Source organism: Coffea arabica, chromosome 10e (genome assembly GCF_036785885.1).
Source record: "Coffea arabica cultivar ET-39 chromosome 10e, Coffea Arabica ET-39 HiFi, whole genome shotgun sequence".
NCBI lineage: Eukaryota > Viridiplantae > Streptophyta > Magnoliopsida > Gentianales > Rubiaceae > Coffea > Coffea arabica.
In genome coordinates, this window is record NC_092328.1 from 46,716,208 (window position 1) to 46,734,795 (window position 18,588).

The following is an 18,588-nucleotide window of genomic DNA, read 5'->3' on the forward strand; positions in this document are numbered from 1 at the left end:
AATCGGCAAAGAAGTCATTTGGAGTTCTAAACTTTCAGTTTGGATGGAAGAAGAATTCATAGAGCATTAGAATTGCATTAGCATTCAAACAACCGTTTTCTGTGAGATTAGGCTGTCTCTATCAGATTGAAGCACGCAGTAGTGATTCCCTGGCATTTGCTAATTAGGGATAATTTCAGAAACCTCCCTCTAGGTTTCTGATAACTTCATCTAGTAATCTTGAGGTTTTCAATATTACACTTACCTCCCTTGACCCTATAAAATGACCATAATAACCTTAATATATTATTATTTTTCATGCAATTAAATAATACACTCCTAATCTTGTGCATAGGAATGCATGACATAATTAAATATTTAATGGAAACAAAAACAAGGTTCACTTATAGAATAACTAATTATGCCATAAACATAATTCTAACATATTACAAATTAATTTTAGCTTGACTTGAAAGATCTAAAGATGAATAGAAGAAGATGTAAGTTAAAGATTTAAATACGGAGCATGTATTGGTACTTCAATATTTGAGGGATGGGATGTCATATTAATATAATTAGTGCAATTTTTTAAGTTTAACAGTACTATTTTTTTTTCCTTTTGTAACTTAAATTGAGATTTTAGAATTTAAGAACTGATGGTAGCAGTGGCCCTGATGATAGTGGTACTAATTTGAGATGTAGGTATATGAAAGATTTAAAATAGTAGAAATAAGGATTAAAAGTGGATTTAAAATTTTGTGCATATTCCATATTTTTTTTATCGAAGTTTATAACAGGGTAAAATAAACTTCACAATTTCATGAGGGCAATTTGAGTTATTCATTCAAAATTTTGACCATTGAATAGTTTTCGTTATCAAAATGATAAATTCAAGGGAGGTATGCGTAAATTTTTAAAACCTCAAGGAAACTAAGTGAAATTGTTAAAAACCTCAAGGGAGATTTCTGAAATTATCCCTTGTAATTATCATTACTCAATATATATACAATGATGACCTTTTGACACACACACACACACAAAAGTATTCTATTAGTCTAAGAAGCATCAGATAATAGATTCCAATCTTGGAAGAACTCCACGGTCGAAATGTACAGAATAAAAGTACAGCAATGTACGAACATAAAAACAAGGTGCATTCACTCTAAACCACATCCTGTCTGTAAGCATTATATGACAATTTTGGGATTGGTGATGAATATTATCAGGGCTCTATCCTCAACTAGTAATATCTGGACCCCAACTAATCATATCTAGGGAACAATTAGTTGGAAACTCCTGTCTTTGTAGCCTCATTTCATTGTTGACTTCTTGGTGCAGGCATCAACTCTTTGAATAAATTCTTCAAAATCCACTGAAGGGTCCCTTATTAATCCTCCTCTACAATTCATTGTTACCGCCATCAAAGATCGCCAACTTCCTTAATCAATAGGAGAATGACATGAATAGGAGTTTTGGACATCAGACATCAAACATAGACATGAAGACATGAATGTTACAATTCATATCAGATTTTGTCAATGCGAGATTGTAAACCAAGATGCAAACCAATATGATCCTAAAACAATCTTAGGCCACCTGCATGCAAAGAGCTTTGGTGGATGGACAACTTCCAAACAATATTTAAGTAGATATCAAGCTATCCTGCTGGCAAAACAGCAAGAGAACCAAATAAAATGTCAAAAAGATCCAAATGGAGGCACGTAGGCTTTGGGATGAAGAGCTTTTGAATGAACATTATGCACAAAACAATATCAATAGCCTTAATCATTATTCGATATAAGATAAATCAAACTGAACACATCCACGAGTGGCTAAACATCAACCCTCTGAAGGAAAACATGCAATTGTAGCAAATCATGTCTTCACATAAAACTCAAGAAACCAGATTTCATGCCAAAGCTTTTCATATAGTACCATGTGAAGAACTTCAAAGTATCTAAGGAACAATCTAAGCTGACTAACCTTGTAAGAGAGCTACTCATCATTTGCAGGCATTGTTTAGAGATAACAGTAAAAGGAACACCTTGCAATTAATCACAATTCCCAAAATGATGCCAAAAATAAAAGAAGGGGAGGCAGATCCTGGGGTAAGAAAAAGAAGGGGAAAATCACATTACAGATTATATAGCCCTACTATAATCATCTTCACCTCTTGACAAATAAACGTCATACAAAGATTGAGCATTAGAGGCCTCTGTCCTTTGGGAGAGAAGTAAAAGCAGCCTGTAATTCAAGACGAGGAAATACATATTAGGTCCACAATGCTCCCTACAACCTTGTAACTGAATCACACCAATCAACCATGCTTCAAAAGGGTTATTTCCCCTTTACAACCTTTAACTATACCTAAATTTCCACTTTAGTCCTTAAACTTAAAAATGGGACACTTTAGTTCCTAAACCATAAAATTTGTCCCACTTAAGTAACATCATTAAGGAAGTGAGACAGATTTTATGCCAAGTGGGTGTACTTAAGGTACTAAATTGGGACAAATTTTATATTTTAGGGACTAAAATGGACAAGTTCTATATTTTAGGGACTTAAGTACAACAAATTTTATAATTTAGGGACTAAAGTGTCCCATTTTGAAGTTTAGGGACCAAAGTGAAAATTTGGGTATAGTTAAAGGGTGCAAAGTGGAATTAACCCTGCCTCAAAAATACCAACAGGCTGTTGGCTTCAACTTTTAAGTGAAAAATCCTACTGCTGCAACTTTACAGTCTTCAGATTTTACATAGGAGCAAACTCCTCTGAATATAAATAGTACTTGAAATTCAGATCTTAAGATCCAACACCTGAGTGACAACCTAGAGTTTCCTTTTAAATCCTTTTTATCAAATAAGGAGGAAACAGTATCGTAAAGAGGAGTATTGGAGAGAACTGAATGAGCACAAGTTAACAAGAATGATAACCAAATTAAATGAGGTAAAGTAAGAAAAATGTGATCTTTTCCTCCAAAACTTGACAGCTTTATCTAAGCAGTTATCTTGTCAAGTGCTCGGGTGCTCTGGCCAGAGCTTTAAAAAAGGTCTGCATTTGGCAAAATGTTAGAGATTCATGTCCATTCAACTGAAATGACCCATTAATTACACATGTCCACAAGACCATGCCATGGCCATAGCAATGTTTCATGTTCACGTTGAGTCATGACCCATTAATTACACATGTATGCCTTGTTGGCATATCCAATGAGTAATATTGGCATATTAGGATAGAGAAAGTAAGAGCATGAAAAATACCTGCTTCAATAACAGCGAACCATCATCCATGTCATGGGTGGCTACTTTCCGGCAATTATACTGCCATCATTTTCAAGGATCTCCCTGACAATGAAAACGTAAAGTGAACAAACTGAAATTGCTCAACGTTCTAATCACATTTTTTGTTAGTTTTTCTTGATTCTCTCTATCCACTGCTCAAAATTTTCATCTTTCTCAATGCTCTGCAATTCCAACCAAAAATGGCATATTCTTGAGCTCAGTCAACTAACACTTCTCTACAAGTTTATCCCCTCTAGTTAACACTGTAACCCCTGGGATTTCGAGGTCCTGCAAATTCACATGATTCATCAGATTTACAGCTCACCAAATTCGATTTGACATCATGTCTTTTCAGTCTGTTAGACTATACAAGGTTGAGATAATCTGGTCACAGAAAGGTAAGATTTAGAAGCATATACTTTCATCTTTTGGGTTAAATATAGATTTTCATCCACTTTTATACCTCACTCTGCCCCAGATACCTTGCCAAAAGAAACATAAAAAAGAAAGAAAAACCATCAGATACACAATGCTCCCTATAACCTTGAAACTAAATCACACCGACCAATCACGTCTAAAAATACCAACAGGCGGTTGGCTTCAACTTTTATGTGAAAAATCCTACTGCTACAACTATACAGTCTTCAGATTTTACATAGGAGCAAACTCCTGAATACAATAATATTTGAAATCCAGATCTCAAGATCTAACACCTGAGTGACAACCTAGAGACTCCAGACCATACACCTGTAGCTGCAGACTAAGAAAAAGCTGTAAAGAGCATGAACTGTGGACCTGCTATTGTTCCCAGTTAAGATTACTCAGTTCTAACCACTCATCAGTTGAAGGGAAACATGTGATGACAAAATCTGCACAACCACAATTTCAACATTAAGGTAGAGCTCATCGTGACTAGACACATCCAGCCAACCGTGGCATAACCATGACTTATTGACAGATAAAAATTTTAAGGCATAGCAACATGCATAGAATACCTCATAAACTACTACATTAAAGTTTCCTATTAAATCCCCTTTATTGAATAAAGAGGAGCAGTATGGAGCAAACAATATGGTAAAGACGAGTATTGAAAACAATTGAACGTGCACAAGTTACAATAATGATAACCAAATTAAATGAGGTGAAGTAAGAAAAGTTTGATCTTTTCCTCAAAAATTGACAGCTTTATCTAAGCAGTTATCTTGTCAAATGCTTGGTTGCTCTGGCCAGAGCCTTAGAAATGGTCTGCATTTGGCAAAATGTTAGAGATTCATGTCCGCACAACCAAATAACCTAACTGATAACTATCTCCAGAAAGTTTCAACTTATTTTACCTATTAGAAAGCTAAACATTTTCAGAAAAAAAGAGTCCGCTTCTAGTCACACAATGGTTGCAACTTGGTTCCCGATCGACTCACAAATAATAGGTAATCCTTTTAGGATAAACTTTACTAAACACTGTCCAAGAAGGGCATAATTCCTATGACACGTCCACAAGACCATGCCATGGCCAATAGCAAATTCTAACAGAAAAATAATTAAGACATAAATGCATAGATAAATCCAAAAAATAATTGGAAAAAAAAATCCCTGAGCCTAAACTCCAGTTTGCCCATCCAATCCCAAATTGTGAAGTTACAGTTTCAATAGAGATTCAGCACATAATTTATTACTAAAGCTATCTAATCATCCCAAAGTTTAAGTCTTGAAGAGAGTTAAGATAAAAGCACCAATTTTCAGCTAAAGAATTCAATACCCAAACAGGAGATTTCGAATTAGGGCCTCCAATTCCAATCCCATGGACCCAAAGACACCCTTTAGTTGATTTAGAATTTAGCATTTTTGGAAATTTTTTCTCCATTAATCCAAAGAAGCCATCAAATGTTGGATTGTAATTTTTTTTTTGTCCTTGCATTTGCAATTGTATTTTATTATATTGGAGATGGTTATTTCTATCTCATATTTGGATTTAATATGTCTACTAAAATTGGAATGTAACGTGTAAAATGATATAAATGGGGCGACCAAATACAATTAATCCGTCTCACTCCAGTCAAAATGCTTAACTAGTATCATATTTTACAAACCAGGAAGGTGAAATAGGGCGGGCTCAGAGTGATACCTCTCAGGTCCTTTCTTCCAGCCCCCCTAGCAGACAGGTACAAAAACTAAATCTTGCATACGAACTTTCACTTTTCCAATCAGTTTGAATTTACCAAGACCAAAATCAATCTGTATTGGCTAATTATTTGTATAATGAAGTCTCAGGAAGATGACCATGGAGATGAACAGAATGTAGCACCAACAGCTGAATGCCTACTTCTGACCATTATCGGTGGACTGATGATTGGTTATGCACTGAGCTTCACAGGTTTGTTAGTATTCAGCCTTTGAAAGTTCAGTAATTTCATTCAACTTTATTGCAGTTCTCTTTGTTTTTCAATTAGCACACTGGCCTTTCAATAGTGATTAAAAATGTTGTAGGTCTTGCCAAATTTGACTCAATGCTAATAAAATCTCAGCCTACAAATTACTGCACAAAGACATTTCACTGTTGTAGGTCTTGCCAAATTTGACTCAATGCTAATAAAATCTCAGCCTACAAATTACTGCACAAAGACATTTCACTTTATCAATCTAAACTAGTTCAGGCCTGAATTTTTTGAATTTTTAGATCTTCATTACGACTTAGAAAAGACAGTGATGCCATACATACTTTACTACTTTCCTGCATGATGCACTTGACAACAAGATATCATCTAGGCAATATAAACTAAACCAAATCAAGTACCATGTCTTTGTGGCAAGTCGCATCAAGTTACAGCTATCAACTTAAGCAACACCACCTTTCCAACAAGTATTGATCTTCAGTAACGTATCAGCTAAAATGCAATTAAATGTCTTAAATACATTAGACACATATTGGCACTAATTCTTATTGTTGTCAATTATGGTAGTTGGTATCGACAAACTAAGAAGATTAAATGATTGGATGAATTGTTCTAAAGAATAAAGCATTCAATTTATTCAGTCCCCAGTCAATTACTTATCCATTACATTGAACACCCTTCCATTTTGAGAATCTAAAGAGTCGCCAAAAGACCAGCTGATTACAACCATACACCTCTCCTCTCCGTCCCCAAGCCCATCCCTAACCAAGATCTAGAGCCCCTTCCCACAATCTGCCTTATCTGTAAATTCCCCCTTTGATACCTTTATTACTTTAAAACTAACTGGAGTTTTAGAGGCACAGTCAGACTCCTCACTCGATTTTCGACGAAGGGATTTACTTCAGATCCAGAAATGGACATGTTACTGCTGTTAATATCCTGTCCCTTGTTCTTGCCGAGGCTAGAGGGCCAAAAGCACCTTTGACATGAAGAACAAACTTTGAAGCCAGAAGAAAGTGTTTACTACCAATCTCAAGTGTTTCTAGCATCATACTACTATTTCACTTTCCCAGTTCCACTCTGCTTTTTGTAGGAATTGAATCGTTTTTCCACCTTCCTATTATTTTATCAAGTTAATCTCCTACTGTAGTCCCAAATAATACAAGTTCCAACAAAACATCTCATGAACGCATTAGGATTCAAGATGAAGATTAAACTGTCCTCACACATTATGAAGATAAAAATTTGTTCCTGTCTTATTGGTCAAGGATTCAAAGCAAAGCACAAAGAATGTCCAAGTCATAAAATTATGCATGCAAATTTGTACAGGCATTTAGAAACTAAAGAACTATTAAGATATATAGCATTAACTGTTTTGAATCATCTTCAAGACATCCTTGTCAAGAACTAAGTAAAACCCATGTTTATCTGTCATTTCACACTTCAATCAACTCTATTTTAGCCTACACCAGAGAGACAGAGAGACAGAGAGATAGATAAAGTGTGTGTGTGTGTGTGAGAGAGAGAGAGAGAGAGAGATGGACAGAGACTAAGAGGGGGAGAGAGAGAGAGAGTTCAGTGTGAAGGACAAAACCCGCTTCTTGTGACAACATTACAACTAAATGGAAAGAGTAATTTTTATATTCTATGGACTAATTAACTGTAAAATCATAAAATTTACTTTATGCAAGTTACCTATGTCTGTCTTTGCCAAAAATCAAAGGATAAAAAGAATTTATGTTTGTACCAGAGTTTCTAATAATACCAGCCTTCAAGATTTATCAGTAGGACAGATTTTTGTGAGTTACAAGGTCCTAATATGAAAACCAAGTTATTCCCAATCGAAAGGAGACAGAACGGGTTCTCTTGGTCAACTACTAAATTTACCCATAAGCGAAATCTCCCGACCCTCCAAAATTTTATTAAGTTCAAGAGAACTTTTAAATTATAATTCAATGAAATGTCACAGAAAATGAAATTTCTCAAACTCTGAACCTGGAAATTGACTCATTTTGCTTCCTCTGACCAGCTGCAACAGATATACTTTAATATTTAATTCATTAATCCAAGCAAAAACAGAAAAATCCAGTGTCCAAAACATGCAATAGGAATAAAAATGCGAGTTAACATGTCCTGACAATAGATAAGATGCAAATTCACTATAATAACTTGGTTAACTAGAACTAAAATTTTAGGTTTTCATGCATCAAGAATTAATGCGTGCAATATGAAATTTTTTCCACTTAAAAGAAGCATACTTATCCAGCAGCTCTGTCCATCTCCCTATTTAGAGTTTCCTCAACCAACTTGTTACTGCAAATATTTGACCTCCTCCTCTCCTATCATGCCCCAATAGCGAAGTACAAACCATTCCTCCACCAAATCTCCCCTCCGTCCCACAATTAAGCCTCAGCTGCCATCCCCTAAATAGACTTAATGTACAAAAATCAGCCTTAGTTTGTGATGATGACTTTCCTATCTATTGTTTTACAAGGGTGGTATAGCAATCAAAAGAATTTTTTCTGGATCCGCATGTGATGAAAAATTTCAAGGTAGATTTCTCTGGTCGTGATGTACTAAAGTAGTTCCATTTAAGATATACTGAAGCTCAAAGATAAAGTGAGAAAGCTTGAGTTGCTTTCAGATTGCTGACTTTGCCCCAAATAGGTTATAAGAAAAGAAATCTACAATAACAGAAGACAAGTTAAGGAGGAAATGGAAGAACAAAGAAGAGCTCACAAGTGTAAAACCAAATGTTAGAGGGATTCCATTGCTCAAATGTTACTGTTAAACAATTTGCTATTGGAAGAGCAGATAGATTACTTGTACAAGAATAAAAAGGCTTAAAAACCACATTAGTACAAACTTGGTTCCAAGTTTTTCCTAGCATCAAGACCTCCATTAGTAAATATAATTTGTGTATCCACAAAGCTGTATGCAACAAAAGTATGGTAACTTTAGCAGACCACTATTCAAGCCAACAGCATTAATCATGTATCAAATTGATTCAAATTCAACTTTCTTCTCTAGATTACTATAGATGCCTCAAATCTTGTGTTCTATAGTTAAGTCCCACATACAATCAATGTGAAAGTAATGGTCAACTATTCTCTCCTAGATCGAATCTCCTAAGCTTGCTCTTCCAGTGTAACATGATGGGAAATAGTCAGTAAAGCTTATAAACATGTAATAAAATGCTAATCAAAATTCTGTGTATCAATTTTCTAGCTGCCAGAGAGGCTATAGTTCTCAGTATTTCCACCTTTAAAAGAACTGAGCATTAATTGCTGTCACTGCTTTATGCAGTTGGTTGGCTGAACTTTTCGAACTGCACACATCTTCTTGTAACATAAGCCAGTTAAAGAAACTTTAGGTGTAGGTATGCACTTGAAAATCAAGAAATTCCCTACATCAAACGCAGTTGCATCAGTATTGAAACTTCTAATTCAATGACCAAATTAGTAAATGTGCTTCTACAGAGAGCATGTGCAAACAAATGACGTTTTAGTCTCTTTATGTTAAAAATGGGAAATTTGACTGTTAGGTTAGAAAGTTTACATAGCACATGAGCATACATATTGACAAAGAAGGGTGTAGGCCAATAGAGTAAGTTTATGAACAAATCAATGGTGCATTTTAACAACTTTATGCACTTTAAGAACTATGTGAAGTTAGAATTATTCATCAGTTGGCCAAATTTGACTTCAACAATTATGTTGAATTTAGATACTTGAACATAAAGTGGTAACATATTCCCTACAATAGCAAAAGATGCAGAGCATATCCGACATGTCTGTGTAAGTTTAGACTGGAAATTTATACATTTGATCATGTTTCCTGTTGTTCACTTCCTTTTGTGATGCATCAACATCTTTTGACACAGTAGATTTCATTTTCAACTTTACAGTTTTCTGACAATCCTATAAAAATTGATCTCAGATCGACAAGTATCAGTGAGGACTATACAATATTTGAAGCTCAGAGGTTACAAAATTCAAAAAGCTTAAATACAATAATCTTACCATAGGCATAGCATCAAGCTTGCGAGGGCTGGAATATTCACATGAAACTCAGCTCATTGCCTTCTTATCATAACCTGATAAAAGGAAGATTGGTGGGTTCAAGTATCAAAGCACGTAGTTGATATATCTAAAGTAATCCTTGACCACAATCAATGTCTTTTTTCCACCTTGCTTTCAACTCTGATATTCTTATTATGAATTCATAGTTCTTTTAACAGCCCTAGCTTTTTGTGCCTGTCCTACTTCCTTTTTTGCCCAATTTTCAGAATGGGCAAACTTAAAAGCAAGGCTTACTGAGACCTCATAAAGGAATCTTCCTTTACCCATTCAAATGACCAAACCATGGCATCTCTAGGTCAATTCGTATAGCAAACCAGAAGACAATTGAATTTCTTACTACAATTATTATCGTTGCGATTATTTCCAAAACAAGAACATCAGAATTAGCAACAAATGAATATCCAATGCAGTACAACAAGAACATAAAGACTAAATGAATGAAGATAAACCCTTTATTTTTCCCAAAGATTTAAAGTATGCAAAGTGAATCCATTTGTTTTTATTTCTGGAAAAAAAAAGGAAAATTGAGCTGATAGATTACTTATTACATGCTCAAGTCAAAATTCTTAATTTTCACTCATCTCTGTTGACATTTTGAATGCGCCTTTGACTGATCTTGGGAAACCTCTGTTGTCCATTTGATTCTTAAAAACAAGTCGGGAAACTTCAAAAAGATTTGTGAAGTCTTATTCTTGGGGCATCCACTAGACGTTTAGAAAATTAATACTTTAGCCCACCTCATATGCACATTATTTATGCTAGTCACTTTATTGTTGCATATTAGTAGAAAAATATTTGTCGTGATGCACACTAACAATGTGATCTATTGCTCATTTTCAGGTGGTCTGCCTAAGATGGATGCCTTTTTAAGGCAGTTTTCTAGTCGCATTTTCACAGCAAAGAAGAAAGCTGTGGAAACTGACTATTGCATCTACACTAACCCTTGGCTACTGCTCTTCCTAGCATTAATTCCATTGTCAGCATTGCCAGGGATCTGGTTGGGTCTATTCTTGGCTTGCGGTTGGGGCCGCAAGCCAATTTTGGTACTTGGATCTGGCTTTTGTATTGTGGGAGCCTGCATATCCACGTGGTTCCCTTCGACTGGCCTTGCAGCTACTAGCATGATATGCCTAGGATTAGGAGTTGGTGTCATGCTCCAGGTACCTTACTTCCTCAACTACTTTTCTCAGATGGTCTTCTGTTTATTTTTAATCTGTAAAAGAAAGATGTGAAGTGACCTTTCTGAATAACTTGTAGGTTATACCCATGGTTTACTTAGAGATTGCACCACCAGTCTCCAAAGGTTGGATTGACCTGCTATTTCAGTACATGATGTCATTAGGTAGTGTACTGGCATGGTTGGTCAATTACACTGCCTCTTATTTCCCCAATTGGGGTTGGAGACTATCTTATGGCATGCTGATCCCGCTAGCTTTTGCTCTACTGCTGGTATCATGCTATACCAAGGAGACTCCAAAGTGGCTCTTCCAACATGGAAGCTGGATGAGAGCCACCAGAGAGCTTAGTAGGCTAAGGAGATCTGATAACGCAGTCGAGATAGAGCTTGCTATAATGGCAAAGGATGGCCATCAGGATACAGAACAATTGAGGGATGTCACTCACCATCAGAGTCGTCCTGTGTTGGTCATTTGTTCAGTTGCACAGCTTCTTCAGCAGCTTGTTGGGACGAGTTCATTGATTTTCTTTGGTTCAATGCTCCTAGAGTCGCTAGGTTACACATCGCACCAGGTCTTTCTAGGACCTCTTTGTGCCAGCATATTCATCATTCTTGCATTTGGTGCGTCTACCTACTTCCTGAATCGAGTTGGACGCAGGATTCCCCTGATCTTATCATGCATCATGATATCTACTACACAGGTGCTCGTATCTTATTGTATTTTCTACATTCCATTTTCACATCTTTCTTTTTTGTTATCTAATTATATTTATACTAATAAATTCTCCTTTTGTGTTACAGTTCTGCATCTGGCTTGTTTTCTACTTAGATGGGAATATTAATTACCATTTAAGTAAGCCTGATTCAATCCTTTTCTTGTTTATGGTAGCTGTTAGTGTCCTCTGCTATGGCATCATCTCAGCCCCTCATGGTTGGATTGATGACGACTACCATGGTGAGGGCAAGGCCTTAGGGAAAGCCTGTGAGAGTAGTGTTTATGTAGCAACGGTTGTGGTGATGAGCCAGATCACATTACGATTGTTTTGTGGATTGGCCATTTGGGTTTTTATTTTTATGTCTATCATTGCTTTATCTAAAGGAGTCATCATCTTCTACTTTGTACCAGAGACCACAGGCATCCCGGTAGACGAGATTGCTGACAGGATTTGGAGCCAGCATTGGTTTTGGAGAAGATTCTTTGTTTAGGAGTGATTGTGATCTTACTGATCAAATGTTATGTAGTTTCTGTTCATCAAAATTAAACAATTACATAGCACTTGTTGTCTACGACATTCAAGGATTTTGCATATCGATTTCATTTAATTTGCAGGTTGAAAAATCAGTATCAAACTATCGCTTGAAAAAAGAAGAAGAAATCACTAGATAATACAAATTGAAATCAATATAAAGAGATAGGATTTAGACATCCCTATTAATTCCTTCAAAATTTTGATACCAAACCAATTAAATCATCAAACACTTAATGCTAATATTAGACACTCGAGTCTTCAGCACACAAACCTACAGTTGGCCTCAGAAGGTATTCCAGCATAGCATAAGGTGAAAATTCCTGCTCTTAGTTTCAAACTTTAATTCAAGAACAAAACTGAATGAAAATGAGCAGTAAAATCGTCGTTCTTCATCCAAGCAAGAGTGATATCTTCACTAGCCAGATAACCGGATAAAAAAAAAAACTTTGGAATACCCAAAAGTACCTGAAACCTAATTTGAAATCCAACCTTGACCTCTGGATGCTAGACCACACAGAATATGACATGAAGACCAACTTCAGTTTTGCAAAATCCCACGTCTCCGCATATCAATCTATTATCGAGTCGTTTCAAATCCATGATGCCCTATCACACGAGAATTCAATTGATTAGCGTCAATCAGAATGACTCTAAAAGCAGGACCCAGGGGTGAGAATGTATCCAAAAGAAGAAGAATCACCTATTTTGGAATGACTCTACGGCTCTACGGCTCCAGAAGAAGAAGAAGAAGAAGAAGAAGAGAATGTATCCAGAAGAAGAAGAATGACTCTATGTATCCAACCAAATGCATTTATTCGACCGTGCGAATTCCGGAATGGCAGGAGTTTTAGGGCATTTTAATTTGAGAACTCGAGCTGGCTGGAGTTCCTGGAGCCCTCATCTTCTGCAGTTAAAGGCGTGGAATAAGACTCGTGCGCGTATAACCACCACAACCTTAACTGCCTCATTCCGGGTCAACCAATTTGGTCTAATCTAATGGATAATTCAAAGGCAATGCCGTAATGGCCTGTTAAGCTCGATCGGCAACACAGATAATTTTCATGGCAGAGTCATAAGTAATTTCACACAGGTCCCTTAAGTTTTACAAGTATTTTTAAAGTCACACCAAAGTTTTAATCCCTACACTTTCGTTTGTCTTCTTGGATCCCAAACTACTTCTCTGGCCAATCTTGAAAATATGTTTAACTATAAAAAGACCAGAGATAGAGAGGAGATCATACCAAAATTCTAGAAATCCCAAAATAGGAGATAAAATTTAGACCAATGCAAGAGATAGGCCATTAGATATATTTTGTTAAAGTTGAAACTTAATTTATAGTTTTAGATTTTGTTTATATGCGTTGTTGACAGATGTGAAATTCTCGCACTACAATATATGCAATAAATCATACCACTACTACTAAAATTTTAATTTTACACACAAATATCTTCATTAGAAGCATGTAAGAATACAAGAGAATTGCTTACATGTATTTAGTATTAGCGTAATCCAAGAACTTTTTAATTTGAGGTATTTGTACAATAAGCATATATAATTTTTTTTTTGTCAATTTTGCAAATTAAAGTTTGATCGTTAGTGCACAAATCACAGATCTGTTACACTTTGGCACTAACCAGAGGAAGAATACCATGCGAAGCGTCGCGTAATTGTGTATACTCCAAACGTACACATTTATGTGTAAATGTACACTGTAGCAGTTAAGTTGTGGACGAAACTTGGTCCAAATTTCCTTGTGAATAAGCACCATAAATGTGTGTGCATTTTGTTTTATTCTATCTTTTGGGGCCGGGGAAGGGGGGAGCCTTCAAATTGGATAATTTGTCGTCAATTTTTCCTGAATGATATGATACAGATACATAACCGGTATGGTTTGAAAATTGCTGTTACTCGCTAAAGGAATTGAAAGCACAATTACCAAACAAAAACTATTTTTGTTGCCTCATGGTTTAATTTTTTTGGAGCCTTGAAGACTTTCATTTTAATTAATATTACATTGTGGTAATTTTATCCACGTTCCAACTCCATGCAGACGACTAAACTTGATCGATTTACATCTTAACCAACGTTTCCACCTAGGGCACTGACAATCCAACGATATAATGCTTTTTGAATATCTCGTGACTCTATGTAAATTATTTATAAAACTTCATAATAGATGCACAATTATTATGTATGGGACTCACATCAAGAGTAATAGAATATCGTACTCTTGTTATAAGCGTGTACAAGCAATTAAGAAACAATTATAATCTGTTTAAAAAAATATTACACTGTTCTGAACGGTTGTTAGTGACAAACTTCTGCACACCGTATCTCTTCCAAATGCATGTCAATCGATGAAAGCAAGCAAACATTATTGTCGTTTTTCGTTCTCTCTCTATTTCTCTTTTCCACTATCTGGAATTTGGTGAAAATCGCTCATTTCATGACCAATTGACATACTTGAACTATAGACGACGCAAATGGACCGCGGGTTCAAATTTGTTGTGCAAATTACATTTTATTTCCCTATAGTTTAGTATTTTTTACATAACTCCCCTATAGTTTCAAAAGTTATACATAACCCCCTCATAGTTTGAATTAAAGTGTCAAAGTGATAGAAATGATAATTCGTAACGAACTTTTAAAAATATCGAAATTACCCTTGTTTAAAAATTAAAATGATTGAAATTATCAAAATATATAAACGTAATATACATGACGCATTAACCCCTGTATGGTTTTATATTTTACCGCATAACCTCCTTATGGTTTAATACTTTACCATATAACCCTCTTATAATTTTCAAAATATACGCATAACTCCCCTGTGATTAATAAATAATTTTCAACTTTACATAGAGGTATTTTTGATATTTTAGCAGGTGACTTCGTTATGGATTGCAAATTTCGCTACTTTGATACTTTAATTCAAATTATGAGGGGGTTATGTATAGTTTTAAAACCATAAAGGGATTATGCACAAAAACACTAAATCATAGGGGGGTAAAGTATAATTTGCCCAAATTTGTTTACCAAAGTTTGTAACAACAAAGCAGAATTAGACCAAATGGACTGGCCTCAAACATAAATTCCTTTTTTCTTTTTTGTAATTCTCTTTATCTTGATAAACTTATACTTAGGTTTCCTCACAATGAAGAAGTAAATTGTATTTAGTGGCTAAGAGTCCTTTCCGCTGTCAAATTCAAAGTTTGAATATTGTACCTACATTTGAAAGTAGAAAGGCAAGGCGTTAGGGTTAAAAAAATAATAATAATAATAATAAAATAAAGTGAATTGCAAGGAAACCTTTCAAAATTAGATAGCTTTCCAGCGGACGTGACCATTAATTAGTTACGATAGCAAGTATACAATTTAATGGACCGTTTTTTGGCCAAGAAAGACTCATGAATCGAGGCTTCCATCCAATATAAGACTTGGCATGAAAACTTGAGCTGATCTTGCCTATTAAAAAACCTCATCTCGATGCCCATGGTTCCAGCAAATGCAACTCGAGTTTGGAGGCTTATTTTTTGTATAATGATCCTGTAACATTTCATTATTGTAATTATTTGCTATTAATTCTCATTTTCATTATTTATGATCCCATACAACATTATGTGTTTTTACATGGATAAGATTTAAAATATTACCAAGCAAAATACACTGATTTTCATTCAATGTGCAAGAGAATTATTTCCCGTAACAAATTGGGAGTTCCACCCTCATGTCATTCTCCATTTCTTCTTTATTTGAAAACCCATTCCAGGAAAAAAAAAAAAAAACCTTTAAGGTTTTTTCTTCTCTTTTTTCTTTTAATTCTGAAGTTATTTTTCTTCTCTTTTTTAATTCTGAAGTTGCTGCCTGTGATCTTGGTGGCTTATTAAAACAAAAGTTATAGAAAAGAAAGTATGTTAATCCTTTCATTGCGAACACATAATTAGACAATAATATAATGAAGAAAACGTGTAGGTATATATAAACTTTTTTGTAATTTCATGATAGCATGAGTGGAAAAACTCAGATGTCCATATAAATAAAAACAATATTGCAAAGCTTAAAAATAACTCCACCATGAATTACATTCTTAATAATATAAGATTTTTCCCCCCTATATTTTCAGCTCCAGATGTGTAAGAGGAGAAGGAACTAGCTTTGAAAAAGATAAAAATGAACAATGAAATGCAAAGATTTAATTTTTCTCGATCGAGTTTCTTTTCCTGTAGGGAATGCTCGGAAAATCAGTGGCTTGTCCAATGGCAAATGCAGCTATAGTTTTACAAAGGGCAAATTACATTTTACCCCTTGTGTTTTAGTGCTTTTTTACATAATCCCCTATGGTTTCAAAAGCTATACATAACCCGCTCATAATTTAGACTGAAGTGTCAAAGTAATGGAAATAGTCATTCGTAACGGAACTTTTGAAAATGTCGAAATTACCGTTATAAATACATGACGCACTAACGCTGTATAGTTTTTATATTTTACCATATAACCTCTTTATGATTTAATATTTTAACATATAACCCCTTTATGATTTTCAAAATATACACATAACCCTCATTAGTTAATAAGTAATTTTCAACTTTACATAAAAGCATTTTTGACATTTTAGGTAATTCCGTTATGAATGATCATTTCCGTCGCTTTGACATTTTAATCCAAACCATAAGGGAATTATGTATAATTTTTGAAACTATAGGGAGGTTATGTAAAAAAATATTAAATCATAGGGGGTAAATTGGAGTTTGCCCTTTTACAAATTTGCTCTTTAGTTTTTTTTTTTTTTTTTAAATGCAGCTATAGCTATTCCACATAGTTAAGATGAAAAGAAGAAATTTGATTAAAATGTCATGATCTCGGAGGCGGACCATGCTATAGTGGCTATAGTTATGGTAACGATATTAGAGAAACCTGCTATTATAGGTTTCTATTACCTTTAGTGACAGATCAAAATTTTTAGCGACTTTTTAAATATTATATTAAAATAATTAATATTAACTTTAGTAAGTTTTTAATTAAAACTAATAAGTATATGCCTGAAAGATAAGTTTTAGTCAGAAACAGAAATTTACACTTTGAGTAATTTAATTTACTTATTATTTGACAAAATTTACTTATGTTTAAATTAAACTTACTAATACTAAAAGTAAAAAATGTACATATTTAAGTAATGAAAATGGTTTTGGGTTCCTGAAAACGGTTTTGGTATCACCTTTCTCTTTAAAGTCATCTACCTTCTTCTTATTTAGTTCTCAGTTCCAATGATACGATTGAATTTCCAGGCAAAGGTTTCCACTTTGGTCCACACTTTCTCTTTGTTACAATTGAATAAATCTTCTCACTTCAAAATTTTCATCTTTAGTTCACACTTTCCCTCTATCCTTTCTCATCGATCGGTTGGTTTTGAGTGCTGCCATATGCAGACACAACAAAAGGGTTAGCGACGGTGGTAGCCAGCCAAAGAGCATATGAAAAATAGTAGTGACGAGGTTAGACCATCATGTTCTCTTGAAATCGTTTGATTATATTGCTGTAATTTATTTATATTTCATTAGTTTTGTTTGTCAAGATTTTCTTGCGAAATCAAGGCTGATAATTTAAAGATTTTATTGCAATTTTGGGGCTGAAAATGTCCGTTGAAACATCTAGGAAATGGTTGTAGTTTTGATTGTCCACGGGTAAAATATGCTTAATAGCCATGTGAAACATCTAGGAAAGGACTTGAGACTAGGCGTTTAAGTTAAATGTGATTAATTTGTGAATGCATATAAGATGTTTGGTGAAATGTCAAAGAGAAATTTGTATGTTGTGATTGCTACTCTGTGCGGGTGAGAATTACTAATATATTAGTAACTCAACATGAGCTTTATAACTTGAATTCTTCAGGCAAGAGAGATTTCTCCCGTTTTGGAATTCTAAGTTGATACGCTTGATGGAGCAGATGTTATTGAACTGAACTGATCTAGATTCATTGTTGTGAATCTGTTGTTTCTATGGAAATTTATTATCAGCCTCTTGAATTTTTTACTCCATTGTAACGTCTGCAATGCCACGGAAATTTGGCCATTATTACTTTGGTAAATTTGTGTTGCAGAAGCAATTCTTATTACCATCCTATGATACATGTAGATTTTGTAGAATCACATCTTCCCTCTTCTTCAGTCAGGAAAGGAGAGAAAATTCATAGAACAGTTTCCACATGTAAGCAGTTAAGATTTCAGAAATAAGAGGGATCACTTAAAGGGAGATGATATTTCAAATACTAAACCAACCTAATAATATCAAGGAGCAGGACATAAAGATCAATGTATATTCATTTCTGGTTTGAGCAAAGCCTGGACAGAGCAAGTTGTAGCATCCTGTTGATCGAAAATTATTCCTCTGTTCATTGTTGGATGGAAGACAGACCGATAAATACATGATGT

General features: G+C 34.8%; 1 long non-coding RNA gene across 10 annotated transcripts; it reads right to left on the bottom strand.

Moving 5' to 3' along the window:
• Positions 1-1,064: 1,064 nt before the first annotated feature.
• Positions 1,065-13,171, bottom strand: LOC113711662 (uncharacterized). Of its 10 annotated transcripts, none has more exons than XR_011822070.1 (6): positions 12,860-13,171; positions 12,625-12,765; positions 9,673-9,746; positions 4,056-9,056; positions 3,240-3,548; positions 1,065-2,223 (listed from the first exon to the last, which is right to left on the bottom strand). It is a non-coding gene; the product is annotated as an uncharacterized lncRNA (long non-coding RNA). The 10 variants fall into 10 exon arrangements; XR_011822066.1 differs by having other exon boundaries at positions 1,065-1,413; positions 2,150-2,223; positions 3,240-9,056; positions 12,860-13,169; XR_003453119.2 differs by having other exon boundaries at positions 1,065-1,417; positions 2,150-2,223; positions 3,240-9,056; positions 12,860-13,169.
• Between the last annotated feature and the right edge of the window lie 5,417 nt (positions 13,172-18,588).